Consider the following 18,681-nt stretch of genomic DNA (forward strand, 5'->3'; position numbering starts at 1 on the left):
ATCGGTAAGAACATAGAAAATTGCACAAAAAACTAAACAAGAACAAAACTGAAAGGAAATATTTTTTGTTGATGCAATATTGCTCATCGATCGAGGATGCTCCTGCATCAGACAACCCTAGTAGAAAAATATGTTCCATGAGAGGCAACTCATGAACATATAAAAGGATTCAGAATGAAGATCCCATGCTCATTTCTAATCCAAACATCTTCCTTATTTGCCAACCTCTGCTTTAGCTCCTCTGGTGCCTCAACTAGCTTCTCTAATCTTTGACTCCCTTTGTTTCTCTTTCTTTGCTTCAGATCTGCACATTTTCTCTATTTCTACAACTCTGATTTAGTTCTACCACAAGAATTCATCTGTTTTGTCACCATAAGCTCTTTGGCGACCAGTTACATCTGTCCATCAAGTTCATCTGTCAAATCCTTCTGAAAACTCATGTCACCCTTGGTTTAACCTCTATAACTGGTTCTATCAAATCTTTCTTCAAAACCTCTGGTATGACCTCTGCAACCACTTATATCAAACCTTCTGGTATAACCTCTGCCACTAGTTTCTTAGTACTGCAACTTTTCTTAGGACTCGGATTCTTCTCCTCCTTCTCTTTCTTCTTCAAAGAAATCAATGTGCACTTTTTCCCATCATTTTCAATAGTAACTAGGTTTCTTCTATAGTCATAAATAGCTCTTGTATCATACTACCAAGGCTTTCCCAATAAGACATGGAAAACACTCATAAACACAACATCACATTAAACTTCATCTCTAAAAGGCCCAATATTGAAACTTACCAAACACTACTACTTTATCTCTATCTTCTGATCATCTTGTAACCAACTTACCTCATAAGGACAATGGTGCTTAAGCCTCTTCAACCCAAGCTTTACAACCATCTCCTCAGATACTAAATTATCGGTACTTCCACTATCTACAATGACCTTGCAACACATACCACCTAATTTATACATAGTCCAGAAAAGACTCTTCCTTTGGGTAGATCTGGTATCCTTTCTTCTGAACATAAGGGATTCTCCTTACTCTGGTGCATAGTCAGATCTAGTACCATCACCTTTTGGTTCCTCACTTTCCATACAACTTCTTGTCATTCCTTCCTTAAATTCATAGAATCTATGTCTGGTTTCTCCACACTTGAAAAATTTGCCAGGAAATTCTCTACCGATATTGTTGCTACCTTTCCTTGGTGTCTTTTGTTCTAGTTCTTTACTCCGCTTAGGTTTTGACTCCTCTTCTTCAATCGGTTTTTTAATTCTATCTCATCTTGAATTTCTCCTTTCCCTTATTCGGTTGTCTTCTTCTCACCTTCTCCTCAGCCTTCAAAGCATACTGGTAAGCTTCTTCAACTACGGAAACCTTCAGTATACTCATCTCATCTTGAATGTTAAAATAAAGTCCATTGATGTACCTTGCCACATTTTCCCTATCTATCTCTCTATGTCCAAATCTAATCACCACCTTGTACAATTCCTCAGTATATTCCTTCACATTCATGTTTTTCTATTTTAGGTTCTATAACTTCTTGAACAGTTCCAATTCATAATCTCTCGGTATAAACTTGGCCTTCAATCTTGCAACCATCTATCTCCACCGAGTGATCTTCAATTCACCATTGTCCACTCTGTCTTTTTGCAATTCCTTCCACCAGAAGGGAGCATGTCCTTTCAATGTGGTATGTGCCAACCGGACTCTCTGCGAGTCCTTGACATCCTCAAACTCAAATTAGTCCTCCAACTCTTCGATCCAATCAATCAGATCCTTCGGGTTCAGTGTTCCAAAAAATTTGGAAACCTCAATTTTATGAACTTTACTCACTTGTGCCACTACTCTCAGGAATATTTCCTCTCTTTCATCTTCCTGTCCTTCAGCTTCCTCAATATCTTTGTCAACTTCCTCATATCCATCCTCAGAATTGGGGTTTCTCTGCAAACTATCCAAAGCGTTTCGGATTTCATTCCTTACTTCATTCTTGAAGTCTTCCATCATCTTCTCTACCCTCCAGAGGTTTGTCCTCCTTGATGGCATCTCTTCTTCAACTCTAGTGTACTGTCTCAACTCGACGATCTAACTATTGATTTCAATTGCCTCCCCTCGGTGATATATTGAAAACACGCACAGCCGGCCTCCAATAGACGATCTGTCCACCCTAAGGAATGCCTCAATATTCGCAAACAATTCTTCCACCATCCACTTGATGCAGCCATAACTGGTAGAAACCCTCAACACAGTCAACTGACTTATGTAGCAAGAGAGACACAATGAAAGCAGTAAGAGAACATAACAAGGTTACATAAACCGATCATATTAAAGCTTTAGAACTTCCGGAAATCATCCAACAATCATCATATTATCATCAAAGAACATCTGGTAATTAACCAATTACATGCAAGCTTCAAGCCAGATACAATCCAACCGGAACTCTAAGAATTAACTGGATCACAACATTTGAATCTCAATCCCTATTAAAATCTCATAAGATTACATTCACCAATGCAGGAAAATGAAACATGTAATTAGGCCAGCCCTAAGAATTAAATAAATCTTTCCAGAAAATAACAACCAAGTAGGAAAGTCGGCTACACGTCAAACAACATCGTACAAGACCCAAGATAGATCCACATGCCAAGAATGAAGGAAAACAAATCGGTAAGCACAAGAACTACCCTGGAACCCAGAAACAGTCAATCGAAAGTGATAATTGACCGAAAAAGAACTCAAATGAACTGAAAATTTGGAATCAAGCACATGAAACCATCTGGAAACTGAGAATAAGATCTGCCATGAAGAACAAGCAACTATCGATACCAACCGGTAAGAACACAGAAAACTACACAAAGAAATAAACAAGAACAAAACTGAAAGGAAATATTTTTTGTTGATGCAAGATTGTTCATCGACCAGGAATGCTCATGCATCATATTTAGGTGAAAATGTTCATAAATCCAAGCTAAAGATAGTTGTAAAAGAGATATCTTGCAACAAGTGTAAAGGGAATCCTTAGGAGGAGAAGGAGGAAGAGATATTTGCTCAAGAAAAATGTTATTTTGAAGGAATAAGATGGGAGTCCAACTCATTTTTATCTAGTATTTGAATGTCACGAACCCTATTTTTCCATAATTATTTAATTAGGAAAATAATGTTTATTTTTCAAATGAAATTGAAATGAAATGAAAATAGAACTATTAATGAAATAAGAAAGGATATCAAATGTACTGATATGATTTATATACAATTGAATGATCAGTAATAATTTTTATTGTAAATTGGGATCATCATTGCTAATAAGCGATTGAGTGCAAAGTGAATGTAGGAACAGGTGAACAATGATGAAGATGAGAACATGGTTCAGGTAGAGTTGTCTTAGCTCTTGTATTTTGTTAGGATAGATGGAATCTCTCACACACCACATTAGGATTTATATTGGCATCTTGAAAGATGGATGATTTAAATGACCTTATTTGAGTGTTTGTTCAAATTGAAATGATAAATTTAGTATGAGTAGTAGATTGATTTAAATAATTATACATGTGCATTGATTGCATGATGTGAGTGGCGATTGAATTCAATTTAAGTTGCATGAGTAATGGTGAAATATTATGCTTTATTGTTAAAAGAGATGAAATGTATAAACGATTCAAAAATGAATATTGACCCTAGGTTTTTATGTTCTTCTTGTTCAGATATGTATAATGTATGAAAAAGCATACTTATGAGTTTACTTTTGTAAATTGAATAATAGTATAATATATATATGTATATGAGAAATTTATTCAATCATATACATATATCAATATCCAATTATAGTGAAATTTGATTTCGTCAAGAATTTTGTTTATACATATACGTAATCATTTGAGATCAAAAATATATACCTATTATATACATGTGTATATGAATTCTAATAATAATTTGATCATGTACTTGTAAATATGTATGTAATTAATGTATATGTATTTATGAAATTAAATTATGTAATGAAAATCCAATATATATATTTAATTATAGAAAGGGTTTATTAAAGAATTTATTAAACAAAGTTTAATGTTTAATATATATATTAATGAAAAGTCAGTAAATATATATATAAATATAAATAAATTATAAAAAAAACTAAAAATTACGTAACACATGGTAGTGGTGGGTTAAGTTTTAAGAAAGTTAAATAATAATGAGGGTGGCCAATAGTAATATCAACCACCCCCCTTAATTAAAGGGAGGGGTCGGTATTACCACCGACCACCCCTCCTCCCTATTTATAAAACCAAACTCCACGTTGCATCGAATACATTGGGAGGCAAATTAAGGTAAGTTGTTTTAAACACCATCGATTATCACCCCTCCTCCCTTTTTGTATACAACTGCACCATGTTGCAAGAAACCCCTCCCAAATACTAAGACCTACTCCACGTTGCAACAAACATCGACTATGTAGAAAGTGACACCGAGATGTAGGATAAATGCAAGGCATGCGTAGTATAGAAGAAGTCGACTTGGAAAAAAGGGACTTAGAAAATGGTTTGCAGATTTTAAAGAATATTAACCCAACCACTCCTTGTTATAAAGTACATCCACATTGCAAGCTGCCAAATATGTGGCATGAATTATTGGTAACATGGTTTACCAACCCACATAAACCCACCAACATATTTATCGACATGCATAGTAAGAAGTAGTTTAATTTAAACTTTGCATATTTTAGGGAAGTTGTTTTAGTAAAGTGGACATAATCTTGGAGTTAAAAGCCACACAGATAATCAATAATTATGAATTTAACAACTTAGTGGTGTGGTGTCATGAAATGGATAATGGATAACATTGCATGGAGAACGCATAAGTGTTAAAAACCATTTAGGATTGTTATGTTGCAATTACATCATGAGTAGTATCACTTAGAATCAATCCACCCCTAGGAGAGATAGCTCGAAAGTAGGAAAGGAAGGTAGACAATAACACTATATATAGAAAATTGAGTTGGAAGAGAGGGGGAGGGAGATGGAAGAGGAAAAAGGAGGAGATGCAACTAAGGATTAGAGAATGGAAGGAAGAAGAGAAAAGTAGTAGAGATTTAGATGTGTTTTACGATCAAGTCGTAATCATCTCAGATTTAGAGTCGAATTTCAGAGTAAAGTTTAGAGATAAAAGAGATAGAAAAGAAGGATATGGAGGATGGAGTTAGTAGAAGAATTGATAGATGGAAAGCGACAAAGAGTTTGTGAACCATCTTGAAAGAAAGTAGGCAAATGTGAAGAGGGAAGCAAGTTCATCACCTCAAGCCAGTAACAAGAGCATAAGGAGGTAGGATCTACCTTAATTCTTTGGTCATTATGCAAGGATAGTAAGTGAGTCATGAAGTTATATAATGTTTATTAGAATGAAGTTTGATCGAGTCAAGCCATGATTAGAAAAAAATTGTTTGAACTCGCTTTTGAATAGTCTTATAGAGAGATGTATTATGAGGTACATATGATAAAATAACTATGAACATGCATGGAAAATGCTAAAGAGTGATAGGAATTGTATCATAGGTTGCTTTAGATATTCTCTAAAGGATGATCTAGTTTTAGACTTATACAATATTCTAATGGAAGAGATAGAGTCGTGAAAGGAATCATTGTTAATTGTTCAAAATTTACATAGATACAATAGTGAAATATTTTCTTAAGTTTGTTGATAAACTTAGTGAAACTCTCATAAATTAGATCACCCAATCCTCTAAGAATAAAGTAAGAGGATAGAGAGAGAAAATTTGAGATTGAACCACGAAGAAGATGAAATAATAGGATAACGACTTATTAAATAATGAAGTTATTTTGATATCACAAGGAAAGACTTACACTTTGGAATTTTGCATGAAAAGTAAAGAAGGTTATCGAGTGTCTCATTTGAAAAGCCTTATAGATAGGTGTTTTATGAACTTGTATCATATTTGATTGTCGTTATGGTAAATTAGTGAAGTCGGTGTGTTAAGTTTTAAATCATGAAAAGTCACATATTAGTATTAAACCAAATATGATATTTTGAGAAAAGAGGTAAATGAACAATGACACTTGGAAAGATAGAGTTTAGATGAGATAAACTTAGAATTCTAAACCATAAGAAATGGAATGCATGTTAATGATTATGCTATGTTTTGATAATTGAATAAAAGAATGTGTACTCATTTTATTCAATTTATATGTAAGATACATACATGTGTTACACCTTCTTAATATTTTAATCTTGTCTTTAAATTGCTTAAAAGATAGAAGGGAAAGATTGTCTTCTTTTAGATGTATATTTGATTATGCATAAAAGATTGTTTCCTGTCATATAGGATTGGTTGTAATAAAAGATTTATTTTATCAATTTCTATTCAAACGAAAGATTGTCTTCTTAGCATAGTATTTTTATCTTACAAGAAATAGGAAGCTAGAATTAAAAGGCGAAAGATTGTCTTCTGTATGAATTTATGTGAACAAAGCTAGATAGGCTTGTGTTTGTGGAAAGTTACCTTCCAGGACGGGTGCCGAATGTGGATTATAGAGAGAATAGTTGCTTTTCCAACTATCTATTTTTGTTGTGCATGGCATTATACTTGACCAAGTAATCAAATTGAATAAACCATTGAAATAGATGGAATTCTTTTATTTTATCCTCTCTACCATATCCTTGAATGATAATGAATGCTTGTTTCTTAATAGAAGTAGAAAATTGAAAATGCATGTATCATCTAGGCACACACCAGATTCCATCTTGCCTTTCGAATTCTTTTGCTAAAAAATTTGTGCAGGGTCGAGTACTCTTGATTGACCAAGAATTCTGGGGAAGCGTAAGCTTCAAGGTTGGGTGGAAAAAGCACCTGAATCTTGTTCTCATCTTCATGCTAAAGATTGCATTGGCGACAGCTTGGGTTGCATATGAACAGACGCATCTCACCCTTTACTTTGTATTATTTTGTTATTGAACTTACGACAACTTGAAATGCGTAAGTATTGTATGATCGAAATACTACTTTTATCGATTCATTTAATAAAGAATATTTATCTTTTATAGAAATTTCGTGTGTATTATGATCTAAATGGAATGATCAAATGAAGCTATGGATGGAAAAATGGAATGAAATAGATTTACTAACTGATTTATGAGTTTATTTAAGAATAAAGAGTATTTCAGCTATTATTGGAAGTTAGCTCGATTTACGTCTTTACATTGAATGATACTAGTTACAATAAGTTTTTAAATATTATTCGTTGAATCATGACATTCATTAGTGGAATGGCCATCTATTTGATTATACTTACAAAAAGAAGGATTGTGTTAATTTTTCTTATGATTCTTTCTTTGAATTTTTAAAAATGGAGTAATCAAGTTGTCTTTAAAAAGTTCATACAAGATACTCTCTTGTTGTGATGAGAAGTTGGAAAAAGATATATATGTACTAGACAATGGGGAAGGGGATGTCAACAAAGGAGGAATTTGGAAACCTAGACCTTCTTGGAAAAGTGTGATGTATATAACTCATAACCATCAAAACTTTGTTGTACACATCTTAAACCATGTTCATTGTATCCATTTGTAGAATTATGTGTTTAAATGTCTAGAGGAGAGGTTTCATTATTAGTGTCAATGTCTAAAGAGCCCCCATCATCATCATGACATGTGTTGGAAGTAGAGGGAGGAATTGATTTAGAAAAAGACTAGATAAATGACACAAGGCTCCTTTGAGGCTTCATTCTTAGATTAAGGGATCTTATACCCATTGAAGAAGGGTGTAAAGTCTAATGTACCCCAATTTCTTGCTAAGGAAGTGACATTAATAGGATATTGTTTTGTTGAAGGAATCATAGTTTCACACGGGGAAATGTGTCCCACTTCATCATGAATGAGATTATAAGGATTAGGATCAGCCTTTATTGTGTGAAGCGCATTGTTATATATGAAATTGATTATGTGATGAAGAGTATAAGGGACCGCTCTAATAGCATGAATCCATGGTCTACCTAGAAGAAGGTTATAACTAAGATTATTAGGAATGACATGAATAGGAGTAAGTAAAGTCATGGGTTCTACTTTCATAGGTAATATGAATATACCAATTGACTCTCTGGGAACATCATCAAAGCCAGGAACACAAACATGATCAAGTTGAATATAATAATAATCTTAATTTATATTATCGAATAAGTCAACACGACAAATATTAAGTGTTGACCCATTCTCATTTAAGGTACATCTTACATTTTATTCATAAATGCAAGGAGTAATCATAAAGAGATCATCTCTATTGTTAACCTCTATAGAAGGCAACATCTTGTGAGAATATGATATCATTTAGTTTAAAGGAAGGATGAGGAACCTGTTGGAGTTTTATCATTGATGAAGGAGAATATTTTATAGGCTACTGATTGTCTTTGATGTCAACATGCTTTTGTTGACTTATATTATTGACTATGTCCATCATGTTTTGCTCTGTGGTTGCTGATATGGGTTTTCAGTTTGGGTACCATATTCATGAGTATCAAATGTACCTATATTTCAGATTGTACGTGTTATGGATCTTCAGATGGTGAGATATGTGGTTTGGTAGTTTAGTCTACAGTTGCTTTGTTCCTCAGAAACATAACAATTTGTCTAGACATCTAGATTTCATCAGTTGATTATTTTTGGTCTTGTGGTTTTGGGACATGATTAAGCATTATGGATAACGTGTGTATTCTACATGGCATTAACTTTTGTTATATCTTTGGATGACCTATGTAAGTGAAACATATGAAGTATATTGTGGTAGAGAGTAAGGTATTTTCTTTGTAACGCATGTATGGCCGATTTGAGATATGGATTAGTATATATGTCTGATGTATTCCTTTCATGAGAGATATAGAAAAATACAGAAATAGAGAGAGATATAGAGATAGAAGTGTGACATAGCAATTAGATGCTATATGTGATTAAAGAAGATAACTAAAGAGTGAATGAAATGTGTTAGGTCTATCTACTGAGCTTAATTGGAACTACATTCCATGCATATGTGAGATGTAATTACAATAGTTCATTTTTTGTCTACTTGTTCTCTTTTGGACAGTAAGCCCTTTAGCAATGAGCCTTCATCCTTTGGCAACGAGCCTTCATCTTTTTCCAGTGATCATTTTGGAATATTCTATAACTAGTTATATTATATTGAGAGTTAACCCTCTCTGTGATTTTTCCCTAATGAGTTTCCATGCAAAAAGTATGGTTGTCTCTTTTGTATATTGTTGTGGGTGGTATCTCTACTTTTGTTGTTAATTTGATCACTCATTTCTTTCTGTTGCATGCTAATTGATGTGAATTGGCAAAGTAATAATAAGATTATTTTAGGATTTAGGGAATATTGATTCACCTGCCCTCTCAATATTCCAACTGTTCAAAAAAACCATCCTTTTTAAGGATTCTTATATCAACTTATGGTGTGAAGGTGAAATTTGAATCAAGTCCCAAAGGGAAATCTTAGCTGAGATATTATGCAGTTTCTCAACAAGATTAGGTTACTTATCAACATGTTAATTGAAAAGAGTGGGTGAAGGAAGGGAAGTGAGGAGAACATTGGAATATTGCTTGTTGTTCCTAAAGTTAGGCAATTCAATACCATATTTTTGTGCTAGTTGCCTTTCCATAGCACCTCTTTCACATATGCATTTTACAAATTTTAGGATATTGGAACATTTCTTGGACCTAAGCTTCTCATAAAGAGAAACATGAATGGTATTTATTGATTAGGTTCTTTGTTCTCGGTATTTATTGATTAGGTTCTTTGTTCTCCAATTGATACATCTTTAGAAGGGATATCATCAAGGAAATTGCTAATAATTTCATCCTTTTTCTCCAATGTATCTTTATGGGTAAGACAAACTTTAGGAGAAAGAAAAAAATAATCCATTAATGCTTCATCTCTACTGGTAAATTCAGTGAAATGGAAAGAGGGTATGTTATCACTAGGAAAGGTATTTTCAATATCATCCACTTGCACCAAATTATCCATGGGGCAGGCACATTTTAGGAGAAAGATGAACATCCTTCTTCAAATATTCATCCTTAGAAGAGAGATTTTTGAAAGAAGCGATCATGTCCTCTTGCACCAATGTGTCGTCACTAGTAGGACCAAATTTGGGAGAGGATCAACCAATGTCCATCAATACATTTTCTCTAGGAGAGGTGCCATTAATGGAAGGTAAGGTAACATTAAGGAAGGTGTTTACGATTTCATCATCTTCCTTTAAGATGCACTCATGGGAGAGACACATTTTAGGAGAAATATCAACATCATTCATCAAAACTTCATCTTTGGGAGGGAGAGTTTTGAAAGAAGTGTTAATGGTCTCTCTTTGCACTAAAATGTCCTCATGGGTAAGAAGATATTAGGAGAGAAATAAAGTGAAACAAGGGAGGGTAATCCATTATCACATCTATAAAATGAATGCATCATGAAACTAACTAAACAAGAACAAAATGACAACAATTTTATTTTTCAAATGATAACATATGCAAAATGCATGATAAAAAGAGATAACAATGTGTAATTTTTACAATTTTTCACTAATGCAAGTACATAAAAAATGATTGAATGTATCTAAATATGAGCATAATATGTCACAACAATCAGATTTGAAAATGTAAATGAAAAATTATACAACCCACAAGCCAATTTTTAGAATAATAAATTAGGTTTTTTATGAATTTAACCACTAAAGTTATGGAATTCAATTACAAATATAATTTATGAGTCAAAAATTATTGTTTAAATACTTTCAAATCAGATTTGAGACAATAAATTAGTAATAAGCATGAAAGAAGTTGAGTTCACCAAAATGTAATATTGGAAAAACTAGGGTTTCACCAATAAGGATAGTGAGACCATTAATCTTTCGTTGGGGCCCACTACATTGAAAGAGGGGAAAACCTAATAGATCTAACCATAAACAAAATATGGAAAGGGATAAAATTCTAATTAGATTCACCAGTTATGTGTTTGCCCCTTCTTTCTAGTTAAAGAGTGGATATGAATTATCAAATTAGGGTAAAACAATAAATGATTGAAGTAAATTGTTGAAAACAAACTCTATAGATATCTCACAAAGCCAAAAACTGAGATCTGGGAAAAATAAGATGTTTAAAACCTATTCCCAGAAGTTTGGCCTAATTTTTTTGGACTAGGTAGTACAAATTTTCCTTGGACCTCTGAATTTTTCTCCGTCAAAAGCTGAACCTGTTTGTCATTGTCAAATCTATTAGAATCTTGAAGTACAAATCCTGAGCCTATTCCCTACACATTAAAAGAAAGAAATTATGGTTGTGGATAGGGGTTTTCCTTAGGTCAAACCCCAGTTTAGGAAATAACATTGAATTGAATAATGTAAATACTGGAGTAAATAGTAAGGAGATACTTGTCAGATCTACAATTGTTGATCGAAGGATTGATGATGCAATTCTATTTTAATGTAATCACAAATGTTTAATGTAATGGCATGAAAAAGATATGCTTGCATGAAGATTGATGTAACTTTTCTCCATAATGCTTGAAGGATGAAACTCCACCTTGAATCTCTAAAAATGTTTGATAATGAATTCTTAATAGATGCACAAATAATGGGGTATATAAGTGATGTCAAAATGAATTGATAGGATGTCCTTATAAAGGGTTCCCTAGGTAAGTTACTGATTAGGCCAAACTCCAATGGTCAAGTGTAGCCATGGGGACCAAATTTTATTGGAGAAGGGGGAGTTCCTAGACCATTTCAAATTGGGGCTTGTTTAAGGAGGACCAAGGCACTCCACACCCTAGTCCTCTACAAAACAAAGACCAATGGATGAGAAATAGAAGAGGGAAAACTCTTGGATGGAGACCACCCAGGGATGTCAATAGGTAACATCAAGGTTGGAGAAGAAAGGGACCAAAATAGGCCTAGGGGGAATGAAAATAGGACATGTTAAGGTAGGAGCACAAACATGAGGTGTAAATTATACCTGTTACAATTTACGATGCTACAAACTCATGCATCGCATTCGACCATTTTTGTTATGCTTTACCCTAAAGATACATGAGTAGGACTCTAGTCTATGTTTATGCATTCATTCTCACCACAATATTAGACACACTTAATATTCATATCACATTCTATTGTTTTAGATTCAACTTGGCTATCCATGGAGATGGAAATCACAAAAGTAGGGGATTGATCAAAGAAAACCCCTATATAGCCACAACCCCATTTTCTCTCTATTTTCCAAGTTCAACTACAGGTCTCTACTAGGTCTGAAGGCATAAAAAGTCTCAAGACCCAAAAAAAGGAGCACACTACAAATTTCATGTAGTACCCTTTCATGACATACTCTTTTATGATGTTTGTATGCTAGAAAGAGTGGAACTTGCAAAAGGAAGGTGAGAACATCAAGCATACCAATGAAACATTATATTAGAAGATTCAATAAGAACAAAATGTGTTAATCAATCAAAACTCTAAAAGCATCTCATTGTTCTCTATCTCCAAGGATCCTTCAAATCAAGGTGGCTCTCAACTTGGAAGAGCACTTGATCTCTAGGATGACTACCCAAAGAATGAGGGTTAGTTTGATAAAAGACCTAAATGCTATGAAACTAAGATCTTACTAAATGATTTTGTTATGAAACTAGATAGTGATATGGTGCAAGATTATGAGATTAGTATGATGTTTAAGCTAGCATGAATATGATACTAAGATGATTTATTACTAACATGATATACTATGATATCTAAAACATGAATTATTCTAAGATTATAATGCTACTAAAAGATCTAATTACTATTATCAACGAGACGCTAAAATACTTGATGAAATGAGACTATAACTTAGATGCATGAAGACTTGGATGATGATAATGAAATAAATGAAGCCTATTTATAGAAGAAATAGGCAATTTGAGGTTTAAAATTGAGTAATCTTAACAAGGGTTAGGATTGAATGATGTTCAATCTTTGTGAGTTTTTCAACCCAATCCTAGGTTGACAAGTGTCACCATGAGGAGGCCTGAGAGGATATGCAAGAGGCATTAAATGCCTGAGAAGACATGGTGGTTACCTTAGGAGGTAAGGTTAGGGTTGGGTTAAGTTAGAGAGAAAGTCTCTAACCAAGGGTTGAGGTTGAGTTAACCATTAATGGTTATTAAAGACTTTGGAGGTTAAATTGTTGAAAGACACAAAGCCTTTAATGGTTTATGAAGACTTTGAGAGTTTGAGAAGTGACTTGTTTTTACTTAGGAATGTGACAATGTTTAGGATACGATTAGATTTAATTAAGTGGGATTTAGGAGGTTCTAGAAGAATCATTAGGATGCAAGTGGATCTAGTCTTGGAACACAATGGACCACTAAGAGGGGGGTGAATCACTGGTGATCAATAAAAAATTTTACCTTCTAAAGGATCTAAGAAACAATCACCTTGATGAAAAAATCATTAGCAGAGATACTAACACATGAACACACACACACATAAGAGCACATCACATAACACAAGTGTATATGAGGAAAACCCACAGTGGGAAAAAACATCAGTAAGAAATGCTACTAGAGTCTACTGCTCCAATCCAAGCGTCACAAGTAAAATTTATTACAACATTTAGGGCACCAACCCCTAGCTTTGAGCTCCCACTCAGAGATTATAATGAGTAATAATAAAAAATAATTTAAGCTCCTTATTACAAAAGATATTTTGTAACTCTCAAAGATTCTTCTCTTCAGATAGACTAAACTCTTATCTGCACTCTAACCTGAAGTCTATATCTCATTTATTTTTCTCTTATGCTCTGTCCTTTGTTGTCTTCTCTTTGCTTGTCTTCTGCTTTATTCTCTTCACTGTCTATGTCTTCTACCTTATTGTACTATCTTCTTTGGTTATGTACTTTTTATATCAAGTCTCCACCTCTCTCCAATTCATGCTTCCACTCTCTGCAAAAACACTTATACACAACTCAACTCTTATTTGACGTACTCCTGCTCTATATTTTGTACCCACATCAACACCTTACAGTTATATAGCCACAACACTTCCTTTTTGTTCCTCAGCTATATTCTACTAAGTCACCCCGATCTATTCTTCAATGTTGCATTCATCAACTACTCCAACCTACACATTGTCAATCAAATCATACATCATCACCCTATTAGACAAACTTGTTTGCCTCATTATCATACATCTCAATCTATACAATTTCCAATATAGCTTGCAAATTGTTCATTCAATTAGTTTTTATTTTTCTAGTCATCAATTCAAGCTCCTATGCATACAAGACTCCTACCAAATTGTTTCCTTCACCAAATTTTACTCTGGACCATTGATCTTCCCACCAAGAGCTGAAGTTCAAAATGTACATCTGATAGATCAGGCATATTTGATCTTCCAAATCTGCTCCAGAGATTTTCTACCCATCATCATTTATTGCAGCAGCTTCCTTCTCCAGTTCAAACACTAAATTTAGATTACTATCTTTAATAATCTTCACCTACATCTAGCTTGGACATATTGACGAATGAAGATCTTCTGATGTTCTCAAGTGAAGTAGCCACCGGTGAGGAGGGACCTCAAGGAGATCAGTCCAAATGGGTCAGCAAGAGTAAACACTACGAAAACACATAGACATGATGGAGGCAATGCAGAACAAATAGTTTTATTGCATGAAATTTGATTACATCCAACCGATAACAACCGAGTTACAACATACCAACACACAGGCCTGCTAGAATAGCTCACACTGGGACCTTGAATTGAAAGATCTATCTTCTAGGCACAGTCTATCTATCTAATACTTTCAAACTCCATAGGATCTGGTGAGCCAAAACTAGGACACATAGAAAGGAAAACTGAAACTGCAAATAGAAAATAAAATAGAAAATAAAATGTTTTTGGTTCATGCAAGATTAATGTGAACCGGGGATGCTCCTGCATCAGATATCCAAGCTTAATGAAAAATTGAGCCTCTCACTTTGTTGCAGTCAGAGGGAAACCAAGGCGGTCTACCTCTACTTGAGAAATCCAAGATGAATCTTCAACTGGTTTGTTCTTCCACTTCACAAGATATTCTTTGTACTAATTGTTCTAGGTACTATGCCCAATCCTACTATCCAAAATTTCTTCAATCTGATTTGGTTCCTTCTGGGGAAATTGTTTCTCAAGGTCTTTAATACTGTCCTCACTGAATTCTAGTTCATGGTACTCATGAAGAACTGCAATGTTGAATATAGGTGAAATACTTAGACTATCCAGTAGCTCTACTTCATATGCATTTCCAGAACTAAACTTCCTCAAAATCTTACATGATCCAAACTTCTTCATCTGAAAGTTATTATAAGTTCCAACCGGGAATCTCTCTTTTCTCAAGTACTACATCACTTCATTGCCAACTTCAAATTTCTTATGTCTCCTCTTCTCATCTGTCTTCTCCATATATTTGTTGTTCATGTCTTCCAAATGTTGTTTAACCTCAATATGCAATGCTGCCATGTGATCTATAAAATCTTCTACTTCTGAACTCTTCCGGTCTTCACTGCTAATGTCTCTCAATTCTACTATTCCTCTAGGATGCACTCTAGTAACAATCTCAAAAGGTGTTTTTCTAGTACTTCTATTAACTGAGTTGTTATAGGAAAAATCTTCTTGTGCAAGGATCAAATACAAACTTCCAGTTTTATCTCCCACTAAACATCTCAACAAGTTTCCCAAACTATGGTTAACTACTTCAGTTTGTCCATTAGTCTATGGATGAAAAGCATAACTGAACTTCAAATTTGTCTTCATCTTCTTCTAAAGTGTTCTCCAAAAATAGCCAACAAACTTAGTGTCTCTTTCTGAAACTATGCTCTTAGGTAATCTATGCAATATCACTACTTCCTTGAAAAATAGGTCTGCTACATGCAATCCATCTGATGTTTTTTTACAAGGTATGAAATGAGTCATCCTTGAAAATCTATCCACTACCACAAATATAGAATCACTCCTTCTCAGTGTCTTAGGCAATCCAAGTACAGAATCCATTCTTATATCCTCCCAAGTTCTTACAGGTATTGTCAAAGGTTTGTACAATCCCGCATTCTGACTACTACCTTTTGCATCTTGACAAACTCTACAACTCTGCACATATCTCTTAACATCCTTATCAATTTGGGGCCAAAAATATTTCTCACTCACCAATGCAATTGTTTTATCAATGCCAAAATGTCCAACTAAACCTCCGCTATGCTTCTCTTTGATTAGGTTCTCTCTCATGGAACTCTTAGGTATGCATAGTTGAACTCCCTTGAATAACATCCCATCCTGAATGAAATAATCCAACCATTTGCTTCTATCAACCATAACCGCTTCTCTACATGGTTTCCAAGGTTCTGAAAAATCCAAGTCTTCATAATACAAGGTCTTCAAATCTTCAAAACTTGATATTGTCACTCTCATCTCTGTCAGCAAATTCCTTCTCCTACTCAATGCATCAGCAACTTTGTTAGATTTCCCACTTCTATGCTTCAACAAAAAGGTGTAACTCTGCAAGAATTCTACCCATCTCATATGTCTCTAATTCAACTTACTCTGACTCTTCAAATACTGCAAAGCTTGATGATCTGTATACAACAAAAACTCCTTAGGCAACAAGCAATGTCTCCATTTCTTCAAGGCTTGAACTATGGCATAAAATTATTGATCATACACTAAATATCTCTTCCGGGAATCATTCAATTTCTCACTGAAATATGGTATTGTTCTCCCTTCTTTACTTAAAATTGTTAGCATAACTGATGGTATTGGCACAACCAGTTCATCAGTTAGTATTGTCATTGATGACCAACACCTACCGGAGAATAACGCCAAGCTCATAGGCAAGAAGATGTGGTAAACCTTAATGGTTTACTCATGGTTGCAATTAGAATGGAGGATTCGGTGCTTCCCTAATATGCATCATTGACACACTTAAGCAATGTGTTGGTAGAAGACTAATCGATTGAAGGATAAATAAAGTAAACGATGAGCCAGTCAAGCACCCGATAGGTGTTGAGATCAGCTTATTAAAACTGGCAGATGAAATGATGATGTGGTCAAAAGAGGTGACTCAGATTGCAATTTAGTAGTCTTATGCATGACCAAAACACTCAGATTAGACAGGTGATCATTCCAATTGATGATTAGTGACGGGTAGCAAAAGGTGAAGATTTACATTGGTGAACCGGTGATACAGGTTGAAGGATGATATCCAACAGGAATCTCAGAGCAGTGACTGGTAAGCTCGATGTGATGACCAAAGGTGAGTTAGACATGGCAAGATATCATCAAACAAATGGATATTGAATTTTAACAATCAGTTAAGGTTAGATTTGTGTGGATTTTCCAATTCGCATTAAAAAGACAGAACACGATCTAGAGGTTGGTGAAATTATGAGTTGCAGAGGCAGTCAAGGGTGAGTTGCTGGCGAGATTGATGGAGAGCGCTAGAGAGAGTGCTAGAAGATTTGGAAATATTTGAATTTCAAATCTACTGAGTGTTAGGTGTAAATTGATTGAGGAATCAGTGGGTATGTGTTGGCAAAATATGGTAAAAAGGTTTTTGAGGAAAACCAAAATGAGTGATCGTAAAAATTCTAAAGTGTGATTTTGAGGAGAGGCGATCCAAAAAGGTGAGAAAAGGGCATAACTACTAAGTTTATAGTAGAGTGGTAAAGAGAGTGTGTAGAGCTCAGATAGTGTGAAGAGTAGAGTAAGAATGTAGAGCACCAGTAGAGTGCAAAGCAAGTGTGATGCAGAGCACCAGTAGAGTGCAGAGCAAGTGTAACCAATGGTTAAACCAAAGAGCTTCATTTCGATATGATTAAGCTAAGATTAGCTATTACAGAAAATCATTCTCTCTATTGTTTTCTAATAACTACAACAGTAAAATCCCTTAACTGGGTGGATTTTAAAAAGTCCTTTTGTAAAATCCCTTAACTGAGTGACATCTTAAATAATCATCCTAAGTCCTTTGACAAGGCTACCTCTAACATGGTAAAGGTTCTAACAGGCCTTGAAGAAAATCCCTTAACTGGGTGGCACCTAATAGTGTCTTTGTAATCTCCTAACAGGGATGGCTCCTCACTAGGCCTACTCTAGAAGAGTTCAGATTTTGTGAGTTTCTACCCACACCGTGGTTTTTGTTGGCCATTTGGAGGAATTGATTATGTGTTGCATTGATGTTTTTCATTGATGGCAACACTGGCAAGACCAGCTACACTACCTGATTTGGCTGATTACCAATATCCTTCTAGTCCTGGTAAGTTGTTTGGTTTCTGGTTGGTTTGGATCATTATGATCCAGTATGCTCTGGTATGTTTGGGTTATAGAATTGTCTTATTCATACTCCTCAAATTCATGTTTAGTCAGTTGGTTTTGATCTAGTGATTGGATGCTATCTTGTTTTCTAGTAAGCTTGTTTTGTTCTTCTGACGAGGATTTCACCGGTAGAGCTTTGATGATATGCATAAGTGGTGTTGGTGCGGTTTCTAGTGGAGATTCAATAATTTGATGGTGATAATGTTTGAGACTTGCTTGGATTGCGATCATTGCTTTAGTGTGTGTGGACCTATATCGGGTCTCAGTTTATCTAGGTTATGGACCAGTTTATGTAATGTGTTGGAGGATGTTCCTAATGAGTTACTAGCGGGCTT

The sequence above is a fragment of the Cryptomeria japonica genome, chromosome 2, assembly GCF_030272615.1.
Source record: "Cryptomeria japonica chromosome 2, Sugi_1.0, whole genome shotgun sequence".
NCBI lineage: Eukaryota > Viridiplantae > Streptophyta > Pinopsida > Cupressales > Cupressaceae > Cryptomeria > Cryptomeria japonica.